The sequence below is a fragment of the Scyliorhinus torazame genome, chromosome 26 (genome assembly GCF_047496885.1).
Source record: "Scyliorhinus torazame isolate Kashiwa2021f chromosome 26, sScyTor2.1, whole genome shotgun sequence".
NCBI classification, from domain to species: Eukaryota; Metazoa; Chordata; class Chondrichthyes; order Carcharhiniformes; family Scyliorhinidae; genus Scyliorhinus; species Scyliorhinus torazame.
In genome coordinates, this window is record NC_092732.1 from 42,367,400 (window position 1) to 42,387,373 (window position 19,974).

Below are 19,974 nucleotides of genomic sequence, written 5' to 3' on the forward strand. Positions count from 1 at the left end.
TGTCAGAGGGTCAGTACTGAGGGAGTGCCGCACCGTCAGAGAGTCAGTACTGAGGGAGTGCTGCACTGTCAGAGGGTCAGTACTGAGGGAGTGCTGCACTGTCAGAGGGTCAGTACTGAGGGAGTGCTGCACTGTCAGAGGGTCAATACTGAGGGAGCGCCGCACTGTCAGAGGGTCAATACTGATGGAGTGCCGCACTGTCAGAGGGTCAGTACTGAGGGAGTGCCGCACTGTCAGAGGGTCAGTACTGAGGGAGCGCCGCACCGTCAGAGAGTCAGTACTGAGGGAGCGCCGCACTGTCAGAGGGTCAGTACTGAGGGAGTGCCGCACTGTCAGAGGGTCAGTACTGAGGGAGCGCTGCACTGTCAGAGGGTCAGTACTGAGGGAGAGCCGCACTGTCAGAGGGTCAGTACTGAGGGAGTGCCGCACTGTCAGAGGGTCAGTACTGAGGGAGAGCCGCACTGCGGGAGGGTCAGTACTGAGGGAGTGCCGCACTGTCAGAGGGTCAGTACTGAGGGAGTGCCGCACTGTCAGAGGGTCAGTACTGAGGGAGTGCCGCACTGTTAGAGGGTCAGTGCTGAGGGAGCGCCGCACTGTCAGAGGGTCAGTACTGAGGGAGCGCCGCACTGTCAGAGGGTCAGTACTGAGGGAGCGCCGCACTGTCAGAGGGTCAGTACTGAGGGAGTGCCGCACTGTCAGAGGGTCAGTACTGAGGGAGCGCCGCACTGTCAGAGGGTCAGTACTGAGGGAGTGCCGCACTGTCAGAGAGTCAGTACTGAGGGAGTGCCGCACTGTCAGAGGGTCAGTACTGAGGGAGTGCCGCACTGTCAGAGGGTCAGTACTGAGGGAGCGCCGCACTGTCGGAGGGTCAGTACTGAGGGAGTGCTGCACTGTCAGAGGGTCAGTACTGAGGGAGTGCCGCACTGTCAGAGGGTCAGTACTGAGGGAGTGCTGCACTGTCAGAGGGTCAGTACTGAGGGAGCGCCGCACTGTCAGAGGGTCAGTACTGAGGGAGTGCTGCACTGTCAGAGGGTCAGTACTGAGGGAGTGCCGCACTGTCAGAGGGTCAGTACTGAGGGAGCGCCGCACTGTCAGAGGGTCAGTACTGAGGGAGTGCTGCACTGTCAGAGGGTTAGTACTGAGGGAGTGCCGCACTGTCAGAGGGTCAGTACTGAGGGAGTGCCGCACTGTCAGAGGGTCAGTACTGAGGGAGTGCCGCACTGTCAGAGGGTCAGTACTGGGGGAGTACCGCACTGTCACAAAGTCAGTACTGAGGGAGTGCCGCACTGTCAGAGGGTCAGTACTGAGGGAGTGCCGCACTGTCAGAGGGTCAGTACTGAGGGAGTGCTGCACTGTCAGAGGGTCAGTACTGAGGGAGCGCCGCACTGTCAGAGGGTCAGTACTGAGGGAGTGCCGCACTGTCAGAGGGTCAGTACTGAGGGAGTGCTACACTGTCAGAGGGTCAGTACTGAGGGAGTGCTGCACTGTCAGAGGGTCAGTACTGAGGGAGTGCTGCACTGTCAGAGGGTCAGTACTGAGGGAGTGACGCACTGTCAGAGGGTCAGTACTGAGGGAGTGCCGCACTGTCAGAGGGTCAGTACTGAGGGAGTGCCGCACTGTCAGAGGGTCAGTACTGAGGGAGTGCTGCACTGTCAGAGGGTCAGTACTGAGGGAGTGCCGCACTGTCAGAGGGTCAGTACTGAGGGAGTGCTGCACTGTCAGAGGGTCAGTACTGAGGGAGTGCCACACTGTCAGAGGGTCAGTACTGAGGGAGTGCTGCACTGTCAGAGGGTCAGTACTGAGGGAGTGCTTCACTGTCAGAGGGTCAGTACTGAGGGAGTGCCGCACTGTCAGAGGGTCAGTACTGAGGGAGTGCCGCACTCTCAGAGGGTCAGTACTGAGGGAGCGCCGCACTGTCAGAGGGTCAGTACTGAGGGAGCGCCGCACTGTCAGAGGGTCAGTACTGAGGGAGTGCTGCACTGTCAGAGGGTCAGTACTGAGGGAGTGCCACAATGTCAGAGGGTCAGTACTGAGGGAGTGCCGCAATGTCAGAGGGTCAGTACTGAGGGAGTGCTGCACTGTCAGAGGATCAGTACTGAGGGAGCGCCGCACTGTCAGAGGGTCAGTACTGAGGGAGTGCCGCACTGTCAGAGGGTCAGTACTGAGGGAGAGCTGCACTGTCAGAGGGTCAGCACTGAGGGAGTGCCGCACTGTCAGAGGGTCAGTACTGAGGGAGCGCTGCACTGTCGGAGGGTCAGTACTGAGGGAGTGCCGCACTGTCAGAGGGTCAGTACTGAGGGAGTGCCGCAATGTCAGAGGATCAGTACTGAGGGAGTGCCGCACTGTGGGAGGGTCAGTACTGAATGAGTGATGACTGACAGAGGGTCAGTACTGAGGGAGTGCTGCACTGTCAGAGGGTCAGTACTGAGGGAGTGACGCACTATCAGAGGGTCAGTACTGAGGGAGTGCTGCACTGTCAGAGGGTCAGTACTGAGGGAGTGCCGCACTGTCAGAGGGTCAGTATTGAGGGAGTGCCGCACTGTCAGAGGGTCAGTACTGAGGGAGTGCCACTGTCAGAGAGTCAGTACTGAGGGAGTGTTGCACTGTCAGAGGGTCAGTACTGAGGGAGCGCCGCACTGCCAGAGGGTCAGAACTGAGGGAGCTCCGCACTGTCAGAGGGTCAGTACTGAAGGAGTGCTGCACTGTCAGAGGGTCAGTTCTGAGGGAGCGCCGCACTGTCAGAGGGTCAGTGCTGAGGGAGCGCCGCACTGTCAGAGGGTCAGTACTGAGGGAGCGCCGCACTGTCAGAGGGTCAGTACTGAGGGAGTGCCGCACTGTCAGAGGGTCAGTACTGAGGGAGTGCCGCACTGTCCGAGCGTCAGTACTGAGGGAGTGCCGCACTGTCGGAGGGTCAGTACTGAGGGAGTGCCGCACTGTCAGAGGGTCAGTACTGAGGGAGTGCCGCACTGTCAGAGGGTCAGTACTGAGGGAGTGCTGCACTGTCAGAGGGTCAGTACTGAGGGAGCGCCTCACTGTCAGAGGGTCAGTACTGAGGGAGTGCCGCACTGTCAGAGGGTCAGTACTGAGGGAGCGCCGCACTGTCAGAGGGTCAGTACTGAGGGAGCGCCGCACTGTCAGAGGGTCAGTACTGAGGGAACGCCGCACTGTCAGAGGGTCAGTACTGAGGGAGCGCGGCACTGTCAGAGGGTCAGTACTGAGGGAGTGCCGCACTGTCAGAGGGTCAGTACTGAGGGAGTGCCGCACTGTCAGAGGGTCAGTACTGAGGGAGTGCCGCACTGTCAGAGGGTCAGTACTGAGGGAGTGACGCACTGTCAGAGGGTCTGTACTGAGGGAGTGCCGCACTGTCAGAGGGTCAGTACTGAGGGAGTGCCGCACTGTCGGAGGGTCAGTACTGAGGGAGTGACGCACTGTCAGAGAGTCAGTACTGAGGGAGTGCCGCACTGTCAGAGGGTCAGTACTGAGGGAGTGTCGCACCGTCAGAGAGTCAGTATTGAGGGAGTGCCGCACTGTCAGAGGGTCAGTACTGAGGGAGCGCCGCACTGTCAGAGGGTCAGTACTGAGGGAGTGCCGCACTGTCAGAGGGTCAGTGCTGAGGGAGTGCCGCACTGTGGGAGGGTCAGTACTGAGGGAGTGCCGCACTGTCAGAGGGTCAGTACTGAGGGAGTACCGCACTGTCAGAGGGTCAGTACTGAGGGAGCGCCGCACTGTCAGAGGGTCAGTACTGAGGGAGCGCCGCACTGTCAGAGGGTCAGTACTGAGGGAGAGCCGCACTGTCAGAGGGTCAATACTGAGGGAGTGCCGCACTGTCAGAGGGTCAGTACTGAGTGAGTGCTGCACTGTCAGAGGGTCAGTACTGAGGGAGTGCCGCACCGTCAGAGAGTCAGTACTGAGGGAGTGCTGCACTGTCAGAGGGTCAGTACTGAGGGAGTGCTGCACTGTCAGAGGGTCAGTACTGAGGGAGTGCCGCACTGTCAGAGGGTCAGTACTGAGTGAGTGCTGCACTGTCAGAGGGTCAGTACTGAGGGAGTGCCGCACCGTCAGAGAGTCAGTACTGAGGGAGTGCTGCACTGTCAGAGGGTCAGTACTGAGGGAGTGCTGCACTGTCAGAGGGTCAGTACTGAGGGAGTGCTGCACTGTCAGAGGGTCAATACTGAGGGAGCGCCGCACTGTCAGAGGGTCAATACTGATGGAGTGCCGCACTGTCAGAGGGTCAGTACTGAGGGAGTGCCGCACTGTCAGAGGGTCAGTACTGAGGGAGCGCCGCACCGTCAGAGAGTCAGTACTGAGGGAGCGCCGCACTGTCAGAGGGTCAGTACTGAGGGAGTGCCGCACTGTCAGAGGGTCAGTACTGAGGGAGCGCTGCACTGTCAGAGGGTCAGTACTGAGGGAGAGCCGCACTGTCAGAGGGTCAGTACTGAGGGAGTGCCGCACTGTCAGAGGGTCAGTACTGAGGGAGAGCCGCACTGCGGGAGGGTCAGTACTGAGGGAGTGCCGCACTGTCAGAGGGTCAGTACTGAGGGAGTGCCGCACTGTCAGAGGGTCAGTACTGAGGGAGTGCCGCACTGTTAGAGGGTCAGTGCTGAGGGAGCGCCGCACTGTCAGAGGGTCAGTACTGAGGGAGCGCCGCACTGTCAGAGGGTCAGTACTGAGGGAGCGCCGCACTGTCAGAGGGTCAGTACTGAGGGAGTGCCGCACTGTCAGAGGGTCAGTACTGAGGGAGCGCCGCACTGTCAGAGGGTCAGTACTGAGGGAGTGCCGCACTGTCAGAGAGTCAGTACTGAGGGAGTGCCGCACTGTCGGAGGGTCAGTACTGAGGGAGTGCCGCACTGTCAGAGGGTCAGTACTGAGGGAGCGCCGCACTGTCGGAGGGTCAGTACTGAGGGAGTGCTGCACTGTCAGAGGGTCAGTACTGAGGGAGTGCCGCACTGTCAGAGGGTCAGTACTGAGGGAGTGCTGCACTGTCAGAGGGTCAGTACTGAGGGAGCGCCGCACTGTCAGAGGGTCAGTACTGAGGGAGTGCTGCACTGTCAGAGGGTCAGTACTGAGGGAGTGCCGCACTGTCAGAGGGTCAGTACTGAGGGAGCGCCGCACTGTCAGAGGGTCAGTACTGAGGGAGTGCTGCACTGTCAGAGGGTTAGTACTGAGGGAGTGCCGCACTGTCAGAGGGTCAGTACTGAGGGAGTGCCGCACTGTCAGAGGGTCAGTACTGAGGGAGCGCCGCACTGTCAGAGGGTCAGTACTGAGGGAGTGCCGCACTGTCAGAGGGTCAGTACTGAGGGAGTGCCGCACTGTCAGAGGGTCAGTACTGAGGTAGTGCCGCACTGTCAGAGGGTCAGTACTGAGGGAGTGCTGCACTGTCAGAGGGTCAGTACTGAGGGAGCGCCGCACTGTCAGAGGGTCAGTACTGAGGGAGTGCTGCACTGTCAGAGGGTCAGTACTGAGGGATTGCTGCACTGTCAGAGGGTCAGGACTGAGGGAGCGCCGCACTGTCAGAGGGTCAGTACTGAGGGAGTGCCGCACTGTCAGAGGGTAAGTACTGAGGGAGCGCCGCACTGTCAGAGGGTCAGTACTGAGGGAGTGCACTGTCAGAGAGTCAGTACTGAGGGAGTGCCGCACTGTCAGAGGGTCAGTACTGAGGGAGTGCCGCACTGTGGGAGGGTCAGTACTGAGGGAGTGCCGCACTGCCAGAGAGTCAGTACTGAGGGAGTGCCGCACTGTCAGAGGGTCAGTACTGAGGGAGTGCCGCACCGTCAGAGGGTCAGTACTGAGGGAGTGCCGCACTGTCAGAGGGTCAGTACTGAGGGAGTGCCGCACCGTCAGAGGGTCAGTACTGAGGGAGTGCCGCACTGTCAGAGGGTCAGTACTGAGGGAGTGCCGCACTGTCAGAGGGTCAGTACTGAGGGAGTGCCGCACCGTCAGAGGGTCAGTACTGAGGGAGTGCCGCACTGTGGGAGGGTCAGTACTGAGGGAGTGCTGCACTGTCAGAGGGTCAGTACTGAGGGAGCGCCGCACCATCAGAGGGTCAGTACTGAGGGAGTGCCGCACTGTCAGAGGGTCAGTACTGAGGGAGTGCCGCACTGTCAGAGGGTCAGTACTGAGGGAGTGCCGCACCGTCAGAGGGTCAGTACTGAGGGAGTGCCGCACTGTGGGAGGGTCAGTACTGAGGGAGTGCTGCACTGTCAGAGGGTCAGTACTGAGGGAGTGCTGCACTGTCAGAGGGTCAGTACTGAGGGAGTGCCGCACTGTCAGAGGGTCAGTACTGAGGGAGGTCCGCACTGTCAGAGAGTCAGTACTGAGGGAGTGCCGCACTGTCAGAGAGTCAGTACTGAGGGAGTGCCGCACTGTCAGAGGGTCAGTACTGAGGGAGTTCCGCACCGTCAGAGGGTCAGTACTGAGGGAGCGCCGCACCGTCAGAGAGTCAGTACTGAGGGAGTGCCGCACTGTCAGAGGGTCAGTACTGAGGGAGTGCCGCACTGTCAGAGGGTCAGTACTGAGGGAGTGCCGCACTGTCAGAGGGTCAGTACTGAGGGAGTGCCGCACTGTCAGAGGGTTAGTGCTGAGGGAGTGCCGCACTATCAGAGGGTCAGTACTGAGGGAGTGCCGCACTGTCAGAGGGTCAGTACTGAGGGAGTGCCGCACTGTCAGAGGGTCAGTACTGAGGGAGCGCCGCACCGTCAGAGAGTCAGTATTGAGGGAGTGCCGCACTGTCAGAGGGTCAGTACTGAGGGAGTGCCGCAATGTCAGAGGATCAGTACTGAGGGAGTGCCGCACTGTGGGAGGGTCAGTACTGAATGAGTGATGACTGACAGAGGGTCAGTACTGAGGGAGTGCTGCACTGTCAGAGGGTCAGTACTGAGGGAGTGACGCACTGTCAGAGGGTCAGTACTGAGGGAGTGCCGCACTGTGGGAGGGTCAGGACTGAGGGAGTGCCGCACTGTCAGAGGGTCAGTACTGAGGGAGTGCCGCACTGTCAGAGGGTCAGTACTGAGGGAGTGCCGCACTGTCAGAGGGTCAGTACTGAGGGAGTGCCGCACTGTCAGAGGGTCAGTACTGAGGGAGTGCCGCACTGTCAGAGGGTCAGTACTGAGGGAGTGCCGCACTGTCAGAGGGTCAGTACTGAGGGAGTGCCGCACTGTCAGAGGGTCAGTACTGAGGGAGTGCCGCACTGTCAGAGGGTCAGTACTGGGGGAGTACCGCACTGTCAGAAGGTCAGTACTGAGGGAGTGCCGCACTGTCAGAGGGTCAGTACTGAGGGAGTGCCGCACTGTCAGAGGGTCAGTACTGAGGGAGTGCTGCACTGTCAGAGGGTCAGTACTGAGGGAGCGCCGCACTGTCAGAGGGTCAGTACTGAGGGAGTGCCGCACTGTCAGAGGGTCAGTACTGAGGGAGTGCTACACTGTCAGAGGGTCAGTACTGAGGGAGTGCCGCACTGTCAGAGGGTCAGTACTGAGGGAGTGCCGCACTGTCAGAGGGTCAGTACTGAGGGAGTGCCGCACTGTCAGAGGGTCAGTACTGAGGGAGTGCCGCACTGTCAGAGGGTCAGTACTGAGGGAGTGCCGCACTGTCAGAGGGTCAGTACTGAGGGAGTGCCGCACTGTCAGAGGGTCAGTACTGAGGGAGTGCCGCACTGTCAGAGGGTCAGTACTGGGGGAGTACCGCACTGTCACAAGGTCAGTACTGAGGGAGTGCCGCACTGTCAGAGGGTCAGTACTGAGGGAGTGCCGCACTGTCAGAGGGTCAGTACTGAGGGAGTGCTGCACTGTCAGAGGGTCAGTACTGAGGGAGCGCCGCACTGTCAGAGGGTCAGTACTGAGGGAGTGCCGCACTGTCAGAGGGTCAGTACTGAGGGAGTGCTACACTGTCAGAGGGTCAGTACTGAGGGAGTGCCGCACTGTCAGAGGGTCAGTACTGAGGGAGTGCTGCACTGTCAGAGGGTCAGTACTGAGGGAGTGCCGCACTGTCAGAGGGTCAGTACTGAGGGAGTGCCGCACTGTCAGAGGGTCAGTACTGAGGGAGTGCCGCACTGTCAGAGGGTCAGTACTGAGGGAGTGCCGCACTGTCAGAGGGTCAGTACTGGGGGAGTACCGCACTGTCAGAAGGTCAGTACTGAGGGAGTGCCGCACTGTCAGAGGGTCAGTACTGAGGGAGTGCCGCACTGTCAGAGGGTCAGTACTGAGGGAGTGCTGCACTGTCAGAGGGTCAGTACTGAGGGAGCGCCGCACTGTCAGAGGGTCAGTACTGAGGGAGTGCCGCACTGTCAGAGGGTCAGTACTGAGGGAGTGCTGCACTGTCAGAGGGTCAGTACTGAGGGAGTGCCGCACTGTCAGAGGGTCAGTACTGAGGGAGTGCCGCACTGTCAGAGGGTCAGTACTGAGGGAGTGCCGCACTGTCAGAGGGTCAGTACTGAGGGAGTGCCGCACTGTCAGAGGGTCAGTACTGAGGGAGTGCCGCACTGTCAGAGGGTCAGTACTGAGGGAGTGCCGCACTGTCAGAGGGTCAGTACTGAGGGAGTGCCGCACTGTCAGAGGGTCAGTACTGGGGGAGTACCGCACTGTCACAAAGTCAGTACTGAGGGAGTGCCGCACTGTCAGAGGGTCAGTACTGAGGGAGTGCCGCACTGTCAGAGGGTCAGTACTGAGGGAGTGCTGCACTGTCAGAGGGTCAGTACTGAGGGAGCGCCGCACTGTCAGAGGGTCAGTACTGAGGGAGTGCCGCACTGTCAGAGGGTCAGTACTGAGGGAGTGCTACACTGTCAGAGGGTCAGTACTGAGGGAGTGCTGCACTGTCAGAGGGTCAGTACTGAGGGAGTGCTGCACTGTCAGAGGGTCAGTACTGAGGGAGTGACGCACTGTCAGAGGGTCAGTACTGAGGGAGTGCCGCACTGTCAGAGGGTCAGTACTGAGGGAGTGCCGCACTGTCAGAGGGTCAGTACTGAGGGAGTGCTGCACTGTCAGAGGGTCAGTACTGAGGGAGTGCCGCACTGTCAGAGGGTCAGTACTGAGGGAGTGCTGCACTGTCAGAGGGTCAGTACTGAGGGAGTGCCACACTGTCAGAGGGTCAGTACTGAGGGAGTGCTGCACTGTCAGAGGGTCAGTACTGAGGGAGTGCTTCACTGTCAGAGGGTCAGTACTGAGGGAGTGCCGCACTGTCAGAGGGTCAGTACTGAGGGAGTGCCGCACTCTCAGAGGGTCAGTACTGAGGGAGCGCCGCACTGTCAGAGGGTCAGTACTGAGGGAGCGCCGCACTGTCAGAGGGTCAGTACTGAGGGAGTGCTGCACTGTCAGAGGGTCAGTACTGAGGGAGTGCCACAATGTCAGAGGGTCAGTACTGAGGGAGTGCCGCAATGTCAGAGGGTCAGTACTGAGGGAGTGCTGCACTGTCAGAGGATCAGTACTGAGGGAGCGCCGCACTGTCAGAGGGTCAGTACTGAGGGAGTGCCGCACTGTCAGAGGGTCAGTACTGAGGGAGAGCTGCACTGTCAGAGGGTCAGCACTGAGGGAGTGCCGCACTGTCAGAGGGTCAGTACTGAGGGAGCGCTGCACTGTCGGAGGGTCAGTACTGAGGGAGTGCCGCACTGTCAGAGGGTCAGTACTGAGGGAGTGCCGCAATGTCAGAGGATCAGTACTGAGGGAGTGCCGCACTGTGGGAGGGTCAGTACTGAATGAGTGATGACTGACAGAGGGTCAGTACTGAGGGAGTGCTGCACTGTCAGAGGGTCAGTACTGAGGGAGTGACGCACTATCAGAGGGTCAGTACTGAGGGAGTGCTGCACTGTCAGAGGGTCAGTACTGAGGGAGTGCCGCACTGTCAGAGGGTCAGTATTGAGGGAGTGCCGCACTGTCAGAGGGTCAGTACTGAGGGAGTGCCACTGTCAGAGAGTCAGTACTGAGGGAGTGTTGCACTGTCAGAGGGTCAGTACTGAGGGAGCGCCGCACTGCCAGAGGGTCAGAACTGAGGGAGCTCCGCACTGTCAGAGGGTCAGTACTGAAGGAGTGCTGCACTGTCAGAGGGTCAGTTCTGAGGGAGCGCCGCACTGTCAGAGGGTCAGTGCTGAGGGAGCGCCGCACTGTCAGAGGGTCAGTACTGAGGGAGCGCCGCACTGTCAGAGGGTCAGTACTGAGGGAGTGCCGCACTGTCAGAGGGTCAGTACTGAGGGAGTGCCGCACTGTCCGAGCGTCAGTACTGAGGGAGTGCCGCACTGTCGGAGGGTCAGTACTGAGGGAGTGCCGCACTGTCAGAGGGTCAGTACTGAGGGAGTGCCGCACTGTCAGAGGGTCAGTACTGAGGGAGTGCTGCACTGTCAGAGGGTCAGTACTGAGGGAGCGCCTCACTGTCAGAGGGTCAGTACTGAGGGAGTGCCGCACTGTCAGAGGGTCAGTACTGAGGGAGCGCCGCACTGTCAGAGGGTCAGTACTGAGGGAGCGCCGCACTGTCAGAGGGTCAGTACTGAGGGAACGCCGCACTGTCAGAGGGTCAGTACTGAGGGAGCGCGGCACTGTCAGAGGGTCAGTACTGAGGGAGTGCCGCACTGTCAGAGGGTCAGTACTGAGGGAGTGCCGCACTGTCAGAGGGTCAGTACTGAGGGAGTGCCGCACTGTCAGAGGGTCAGTACTGAGGGAGTGACGCACTGTCAGAGGGTCTGTACTGAGGGAGTGCCGCACTGTCAGAGGGTCAGTACTGAGGGAGTGCCGCACTGTCGGAGGGTCAGTACTGAGGGAGTGACGCACTGTCAGAGAGTCAGTACTGAGGGAGTGCCGCACTGTCAGAGGGTCAGTACTGAGGGAGTGTCGCACCGTCAGAGAGTCAGTATTGAGGGAGTGCCGCACTGTCAGAGGGTCAGTACTGAGGGAGCGCCGCACTGTCAGAGGGTCAGTACTGAGGGAGTGCCGCACTGTCAGAGGGTCAGTGCTGAGGGAGTGCCGCACTGTGGGAGGGTCAGTACTGAGGGAGTGCCGCACTGTCAGAGGGTCAGTACTGAGGGAGTACCGCACTGTCAGAGGGTCAGTACTGAGGGAGCGCCGCACTGTCAGAGGGTCAGTACTGAGGGAGCGCCGCACTGTCAGAGGGTCAGTACTGAGGGAGAGCCGCACTGTGAGAGGGTCAATACTGAGGGAGTGCCGCACTGTCAGAGGGTCAGTACTGAGTGAGTGCTGCACTGTCAGAGGGTCAGTACTGAGGGAGTGCCGCACCGTCAGAGAGTCAGTACTGAGGGAGTGCTGCACTGTCAGAGGGTCAGTACTGAGGGAGTGCTGCACTGTCAGAGGGTCAGTACTGAGGGAGTGCCGCACTGTCAGAGGGTCAGTACTGAGTGAGTGCTGCACTGTCAGAGGGTCAGTACTGAGGGAGTGCCGCACCGTCAGAGAGTCAGTACTGAGGGAGTGCTGCACTGTCAGAGGGTCAGTACTGAGGGAGTGCTGCACTGTCAGAGGGTCAGTACTGAGGGAGTGCTGCACTGTCAGAGGGTCAATACTGAGGGAGCGCCGCACTGTCAGAGGGTCAATACTGATGGAGTGCCGCACTGTCAGAGGGTCAGTACTGAGGGAGTGCCGCACTGTCAGAGGGTCAGTACTGAGGGAGCGCCGCACCGTCAGAGAGTCAGTACTGAGGGAGCGCCGCACTGTCAGAGGGTCAGTACTGAGGGAGTGCCGCACTGTCAGAGGGTCAGTACTGAGGGAGCGCTGCACTGTCAGAGGGTCAGTACTGAGGGAGAGCCGCACTGTCAGAGGGTCAGTACTGAGGGAGTGCCGCACTGTCAGAGGGTCAGTACTGAGGGAGAGCCGCACTGCGGGAGGGTCAGTACTGAGGGAGTGCCGCACTGTCAGAGGGTCAGTACTGAGGGAGTGCCGCACTGTCAGAGGGTCAGTACTGAGGGAGTGCCGCACTGTTAGAGGGTCAGTGCTGAGGGAGCGCCGCACTGTCAGAGGGTCAGTACTGAGGGAGCGCCGCACTGTCAGAGGGTCAGTACTGAGGGAGCGCCGCACTGTCAGAGGGTCAGTACTGAGGGAGTGCCGCACTGTCAGAGGGTCAGTACTGAGGGAGCGCCGCACTGTCAGAGGGTCAGTACTGAGGGAGTGCCGCACTGTCAGAGAGTCAGTACTGAGGGAGTGCCGCACTGTCAGAGGGTCAGTACTGAGGGAGTGCCGCACTGTCAGAGGGTCAGTACTGAGGGAGCGCCGCACTGTCGGAGGGTCAGTACTGAGGGAGTGCTGCACTGTCAGAGGGTCAGTACTGAGGGAGTGCCGCACTGTCAGAGGGTCAGTACTGAGGGAGTGCTGCACTGTCAGAGGGTCAGTACTGAGGGAGCGCCGCACTGTCAGAGGGTCAGTACTGAGGGAGTGCTGCACTGTCAGAGGGTCAGTACTGAGGGAGTGCCGCACTGTCAGAGGGTCAGTACTGAGGGAGCGCCGCACTGTCAGAGGGTCAGTACTGAGGGAGTGCTGCACTGTCAGAGGGTTAGTACTGAGGGAGTGCCGCACTGTCAGAGGGTCAGTACTGAGGGAGTGCCGCACTGTCAGAGGGTCAGTACTGAGGGAGTGCCGCACTGTCAGAGGGTCAGTACTGGGGGAGTACCGCACTGTCACAAAGTCAGTACTGAGGGAGTGCCGCACTGTCAGAGGGTCAGTACTGAGGGAGTGCCGCACTGTCAGAGGGTCAGTACTGAGGGAGTGCTGCACTGTCAGAGGGTCAGTACTGAGGGAGCGCCGCACTGTCAGAGGGTCAGTACTGAGGGAGTGCCGCACTGTCAGAGGGTCAGTACTGAGGGAGTGCTACACTGTCAGAGGGTCAGTACTGAGGGAGTGCTGCACTGTCAGAGGGTCAGTACTGAGGGAGTGCTGCACTGTCAGAGGGTCAGTACTGAGGGAGTGACGCACTGTCAGAGGGTCAGTACTGAGGGAGTGCCGCACTGTCAGAGGGTCAGTACTGAGGGAGTGCCGCACTGTCAGAGGGTCAGTACTGAGGGAGTGCTGCACTGTCAGAGGGTCAGTACTGAGGGAGTGCCGCACTGTCAGAGGGTCAGTACTGAGGGAGTGCTGCACTGTCAGAGGGTCAGTACTGAGGGAGTGCCACACTGTCAGAGGGTCAGTACTGAGGGAGTGCTGCACTGTCAGAGGGTCAGTACTGAGGGAGTGCTTCACTGTCAGAGGGTCAGTACTGAGGGAGTGCCGCACTGTCAGAGGGTCAGTACTGAGGGAGTGCCGCACTCTCAGAGGGTCAGTACTGAGGGAGCGCCGCACTGTCAGAGGGTCAGTACTGAGGGAGCGCCGCACTGTCAGAGGGTCAGTACTGAGGGAGTGCTGCACTGTCAGAGGGTCAGTACTGAGGGAGTGCCACAATGTCAGAGGGTCAGTACTGAGGGAGTGCCGCAATGTCAGAGGGTCAGTACTGAGGGAGTGCTGCACTGTCAGAGGATCAGTACTGAGGGAGCGCCGCACTGTCAGAGGGTCAGTACTGAGGGAGTGCCGCACTGTCAGAGGGTCAGTACTGAGGGAGAGCTGCACTGTCAGAGGGTCAGCACTGAGGGAGTGCCGCACTGTCAGAGGGTCAGTACTGAGGGAGCGCTGCACTGTCGGAGGGTCAGTACTGAGGGAGTGCCGCACTGTCAGAGGGTCAGTACTGAGGGAGTGCCGCAATGTCAGAGGATCAGTACTGAGGGAGTGCCGCACTGTGGGAGGGTCAGTACTGAATGAGTGATGACTGACAGAGGGTCAGTACTGAGGGAGTGCTGCACTGTCAGAGGGTCAGTACTGAGGGAGTGACGCACTATCAGAGGGTCAGTACTGAGGGAGTGCTGCACTGTCAGAGGGTCAGTACTGAGGGAGTGCCGCACTGTCAGAGGGTCAGTATTGAGGGAGTGCCGCACTGTCAGAGGGTCAGTACTGAGGGAGTGCCACTGTCAGAGAGTCAGTACTGAGGGAGTGTTGCACTGTCAGAGGGTCAGTACTGAGGGAGCGCCGCACTGCCAGAGGGTCAGAACTGAGGGAGCTCCGCACTGTCAGAGGGTCAGTACTGAAGGAGTGCTGCACTGTCAGAGGGTCAGTTCTGAGGGAGCGCCGCACTGTCAGAGGGTCAGTGCTGAGGGAGCGCCGCACTGTCAGAGGGTCAGTACTGAGGGAGCGCCGCACTGTCAGAGGGTCAGTACTGAGGGAGTGCCGCACTGTCAGAGGGTCAGTACTGAGGGAGTGCCGCACTGTCCGAGCGTCAGTACTGAGGGAGTGCCGCACTGTCGGAGGGTCAGTACTGAGGGAGTGCCGCACTGTCAGAGGGTCAGTACTGAGGGAGTGCCGCACTGTCAGAGGGTCAGTACTGAGGGAGTGCTGCACTGTCAGAGGGTCAGTACTGAGGGAGCGCCTCACTGTCAGAGGGTCAGTACTGAGGGAGTGCCGCACTGTCAGAGGGTCAGTACTGAGGGAGCGCCGCACTGTCAGAGGGTCAGTACTGAGGGAGCGCCGCACTGTCAGAGGGTCAGTACTGAGGGAACGCCGCACTGTCAGAGGGTCAGTACTGAGGGAGCGCGGCACTGTCAGAGGGTCAGTACTGAGGGAGTGCCGCACTGTCAGAGGGTCAGTACTGAGGGAGTGCCGCACTGTCAGAGGGTCAGTACTGAGGGAGTGCCGCACTGTCAGAGGGTCAGTACTGAGGGAGTGACGCACTGTCAGAGGGTCTGTACTGAGGGAGTGCCGCACTGTCAGAGGGTCAGTACTGAGGGAGTGCCGCACTGTCGGAGGGTCAGTACTGAGGGAGTGACGCACTGTCAGAGAGTCAGTACTGAGGGAGTGCCGCACTGTCAGAGGGTCAGTACTGAGGGAGTGTCGCACCGTCAGAGAGTCAGTATTGAGGGAGTGCCGCACTGTCAGAGGGTCAGTACTGAGGGAGCGCCGCACTGTCAGAGGGTCAGTACTGAGGGAGTGCCGCACTGTCAGAGGGTCAGTGCTGAGGGAGTGCCGCACTGTGGGAGGGTCAGTACTGAGGGAGTGCCGCACTGTCAGAGGGTCAGTACTGAGGGAGTACCGCACTGTCAGAGGGTCAGTACTGAGGGAGCGCCGCACTGTCAGAGGGTCAGTACTGAGGGAGCGCCGCACTGTCAGAGGGTCAGTACTGAGGGAGAGCCGCACTGTCAGAGGGTCAATACTGAGGGAGTGCCGCACTGTCAGAGGGTCAGTACTGAGTGAGTGCTGCACTGTCAGAGGGTCAGTACTGAGGGAGTGCCGCACCGTCAGAGAGTCAGTACTGAGGGAGTGCTGCACTGTCAGAGGGTCAGTACTGAGGGAGTGCTGCACTGTCAGAGGGTCAGTACTGAGGGAGTGCCGCACTGTCAGAGGGTCAGTACTGAGTGAGTGCTGCACTGTCAGAGGGTCAGTACTGAGGGAGTGCCGCACCGTCAGAGAGTCAGTACTGAGGGAGTGCTGCACTGTCAGAGGGTCAGTACTGAGGGAGTGCTGCACTGTCAGAGGGTCAGTACTGAGGGAGTGCTGCACTGTCAGAGGGTCAATACTGAGGGAGCGCCGCACTGTCAGAGGGTCAATACTGATGGAGTGCCGCACTGTCAGAGGGTCAGTACTGAGGGAGTGCCGCACTGTCAGAGGGTCAGTACTGAGGGAGCGCCGCACCGTCAGAGAGTCAGTACTGAGGGAGCGCCGCACTGTCAGAGGGTCAGTACTGAGGGAGTGCCGCACTGTCAGAGGGTCAGTACTGAGGGAGCGCTGCACTGTCAGAGGGTCAGTACTGAGGGAGAGCCGCACTGTCAGAGGGTCAGTACTGAGGGAGTGCCGCACTGTCAGAGGGTCAGTACTGAGGGAGAGCCGCACTGCGGGAGGGTCAGTACTGAGGGAGTGCCGCACTGTCAGAGGGTCAGTACTGAGGGAGTGCCGCACTGTCAGAGGGTCAGTACTGAGGGAGTGCCGCACTGTTAGAGGGTCAGTGCTGAGGGAGCGCCGCACTGTCAGAGGGTCAGTACTGAGGGAGCGCCGCACTGTCAGAGGGTCAGTACTGAGGGAGCGCCGCACTGTCAGAGGGTCAGTACTGAGGGAGTGCCGCACTGTCAGAGGGTCAGTACTGAGGGAGCGCCGCACTGTCAGAGGGTCAGTACTGAGGGAGTGCCGCACTGTCAGAGAGTCAGTACTGAGGGAGTGCCGCACTGTCGGAGGGTCAGTACTGAGGGAGTGCCGCACTGTCAGAGGGTCAGTACTGAGGGAGCGCCGCACTGTCGGAGGGTCAGTACTGAGGGAGTGCTGCACTGTCAGAGGGTCAGTACTGAGGGAGTGCCGCACTGTCAGAGGGTCAGTACTGAGGGAGTGCTGCACTGTCAGAGGGTCAGTACTGAGGGAGCGCCGCACTGTCAGAGGGTCAGTACTGAGGGAGTGCTGCACTGTCAGAGGGTCAGTACTGAGGGAGTGCCGCACTGTCAGAGGGTCAGTACTGAGGGAGCGCCGCACTGTCAGAGGGTCAGTACTGAGGGAGTGCTGCACTGTCAGAGGGTTAGTACTGAGGGAGTGCCGCACTGTCAGAGGGTCAGTACTGAGGGAGTGCCGCACTGTCAGAGGGTCAGTACTGAGGGAGCGCCGCACTGTCAGAGGGTCAGTACTGAGGGAGTGCCGCACTGTCAGAGGGTCAGTACTGAGGGAGTGCCGCACTGTCAGAGGGTCAGTACTGAGGTAGTGCCGCACTGTCAGAGGGTCAGTACTGAGGGAGTGCTGCACTGTCAGAGGGTCAGTACTGAGGGAGCGCCGCACTGTCAGAGGGTCAGTACTGAGGGAGTGCTGCACTGTCAGAGGGTCAGTACTGAGGGATTGCTGCACTGTCAGAGGGTCAGGACTGAGGGAGCGCCGCACTGTCAGAGGGTCAGTACTGAGGGAGTGCCGCACTGTCAGAGGGTAAGTACTGAGGGAGCGCCGCACTGTCAGAGGGTCAGTACTGAGGGAGTGCACTGTCAGAGAGTCAGTACTGAGGGAGTGCCGCACTGTCAGAGGGTCAGTACTGAGGGAGTGCCGCACTGTGGGAGGGTCAGTACTGAGGGAGTGCCGCACTGCCAGAGAGTCAGTACTGAGGGAGTGCCGCACTGTCAGAGGGTCAGTACTGAGGGAGTGCCGCACCGTCAGAGGGTCAGTACTGAGGGAGTGCCGCACTGTCAGAGGGTCAGTACTGAGGGAGTGCCGCACCGTCAGAGGGTCAGTACTGAGGGAGTGCCGCACTGTCAGAGGGTCAGTACTGAGGGAGTGCCGCACTGTCAGAGGGTCAGTACTGAGGGAGTGCCGCACCGTCAGAGGGTCAGTACTGAGGGAGTGCCGCACTGTGGGAGGGTCAGTACTGAGGGAGTGCTGCACTGTCAGAGGGTCAGTACTGAGGGAGCGCCGCACCATCAGAGGGTCAGTACTGAGGGAGTGCCGCACTGTCAGAGGGTCAGTACTGAGGGAGTGCCGCACTGTCAGAGGGTCAGTACTGAGGGAGTGCCGCACCGTCAGAGGGTCAGTACTGAGGGAGTGCCGCACTGTGGGAGGGTCAGTACTGAGGGAGTGCTGCACTGTCAGAGGGTCAGTACTGAGGGAGTGCTGCACTGTCAGAGGGTCAGTACTGAGGGAGTGCCGCACTGTCAGAGGGTCAGTACTGAGGGAGGTCCGCACTGTCAGAGAGTCAGTACTGAGGGAGTGCCGCACTGTCAGAGAGTCAGTACTGAGGGAGTGCCGCACTGTCAGAGGGTCAGTACTGAGGGAGTTCCGCACCGTCAGAGGGTCAGTACTGAGGGAGCGCCGCACCGTCAGAGAGTCAGTACTGAGGGAGTGCCGCACTGTCAGAGGGTCAGTACTGAGGGAGTGCCGCACTGTCAGAGGGTCAGTACTGAGGGAGTGCCGCACTGTCAGAGGGTCAGTACTGAGGGAGTGCCGCACTGTCAGAGGGTTAGTGCTGAGGGAGTGCCGCACTATCAGAGGGTCAGTACTGAGGGAGTGCCGCACTGTCAGAGGGTCAGTACTGAGGGAGTGCCGCACTGTCAGAGGGTCAGTACTGAGGGAGCGCCGCACCGTCAGAGAGTCAGTATTGAGGGAGTGCCGCACTGTCAGAGGGTCAGTACTGAGGGAGTGCCGCACGGTCGGACGGTCAGTACTGAGGGAGTGCCGCACTGTCAGAGGGTCAGTACTGAGGGAGCGCCGCACTGACAGAGAGTCAGTACTGAGGGAGTGCCGCACTGTCAGAGGGTCAGTACTGAGGGAGCGCCGCACTGACAGAGAGTCAGTACTGAGGGAGTGCCGCACTGTCAGAGGGTCAGTACTGAGGGAGCGCCGCACTGACAGAGAGTCAGTACTGAGGGAGTGCCGCACTGTCAGAGGGTCAGTACTGAGGGAGTGCTGCACTGCCACAGGGTCAGTACTGAGGGAGTGCTGCACTGTCAGAGGGTCAGTACTGAGGGAGTGCCGCACTGTCAGAGGGTCAGTACTGAGGGAGCGCTGCACTGTCAGAGGGTCAGTACTGAGGGAGTGCCGCACTGTCAGAGGGTCAGTACTGAGGGAGCGCCGCACTGTCAGAGGGTCAGTACTGAGGGAGTGCCGCACTGTCAGAAGGTCAGTACTGAGGGAGCGCTGCACTGTCAGAGGGTCAGTACTGAGGGAGTTCCGCACCGTCAGAGGGTCAGTACTGAGGGAGTGCCGCACTGTCAGAGGGTCAGTACTGAGGGAGTGCCGCACCGTCAGAGGGTCAGTACTGAGGGAGTGCCGCACCGTCAGAGGGTCAGTACTGAGGGAGTGCCGCACCGTCAGAGGGTCAGTACTGAGGGCACCTGTACAGACTGCCTCCAGCACAATCCATTGTTGCTAATTCAGTGAGATTGTGTGTGGTGTCTCCGGACCCCAATACTATACCTCCAGTGGGTTTGTATCCCTGTTGGCTGACTGGTGTCTCCAATCGGATCAGGTTGTAACTGGGAAAAATCAGCAACATCAGTGAAAAGGCCATAATCTGTGGGAGAGGTGCAGGAAAGAAAGGGCTGACTGAGATTCGGACTGGTAAATGGTCACATGAAGATATAGCACTCGAGTTGTGATAACACATGTACCTGGTTCAGTGTCTGTGATAGTGGGAAGTCTAACCCCACCCACAGGGTTGTCGGGCTGGGGGGTAGGGGGTGTACAATAAATAGCATGGACAGGATTCCCTCTGTATCTCGCTGGGCCCACCCCAGTTCCCAGGACTTCATCTCCGGCATGGCGCTGCAGTACCTCTCCCGGCCACTGCAGCGCCATGCCTGGAGGGCCGGAGAACTGTCGGTCAATCTGACTGGGCGACAGCTCTCTGAGGCCGGACTTCCTCCCAGGCGTGGATGGAAATCCCGCTCGCCCGCCGATCCACGCTCGCTTGAGCGTGACGTAGCAGCAATCTCGCCACCCTGAAAACTCTACGAATAGGTATGTCAGAAAGTGGAAAGTGTCAGTGTCCAGGGTGAATCAATGGGGAGGTTATTGCAGCCAGATTATCTGCAGGATCCAAAGGAAGAAAGACTAAAGGTGTTATCCTCTTGCATTTCCTAATGAGGCCTGGTGGTGGGTCTTAACTTACAGGTAATCAGAGTAGATTTGAAATTTGCATTTGGGGATACGTGTTGAAATTGATGTGTAGCTGTTAAATTCCAAAGGAGTCTCAAAGGTGGAAAAGAACATTAGTGTTGAATAGGAGATTCATAGGAACATCGAATAGAATTCTTACAGCACGGAAGGAGGCCATTTGGCCCATCAGGTCGGCACCAACCTCTCAAGAGCATACCAGCTAGGCCCTCTCTCTGTCTCGCACCAACCTCTCAAGAGCACACCCGCTAGGCTCTGTGTCTCTCTCTGTGTCTCTCTGTCTCTCTCTCTCTGTCTCTCTCTCTCTGTCTCTCTCTCTCTGTCTCTCTCTCTCTGTCTCTCGCTCTCTGTCTCTCGCTCTCTGTCTCTCGCTCTCTGTCTCTCGCTCTGTCTCTCGCTCTCTGTC

At 59.6% G+C, this 19,974-nt stretch overlaps 1 long non-coding RNA gene across 1 annotated transcript in view; it reads right to left on the minus strand.

Moving 5' to 3' along the window:
• The window catches only part of LOC140403012 (uncharacterized), a 29,293-nt gene extending 10,282 nt beyond the window's left edge, over positions 1–19,011 (minus strand). The window contains exon 1 of the long non-coding RNA XR_011938210.1: positions 18,870–19,011. This is a non-coding gene — a long non-coding RNA (uncharacterized lncRNA). The remainder of the gene's footprint in view (positions 1–18,869) is intronic.
• Positions 19,012–19,974: the final 963 nt, after the last annotated feature.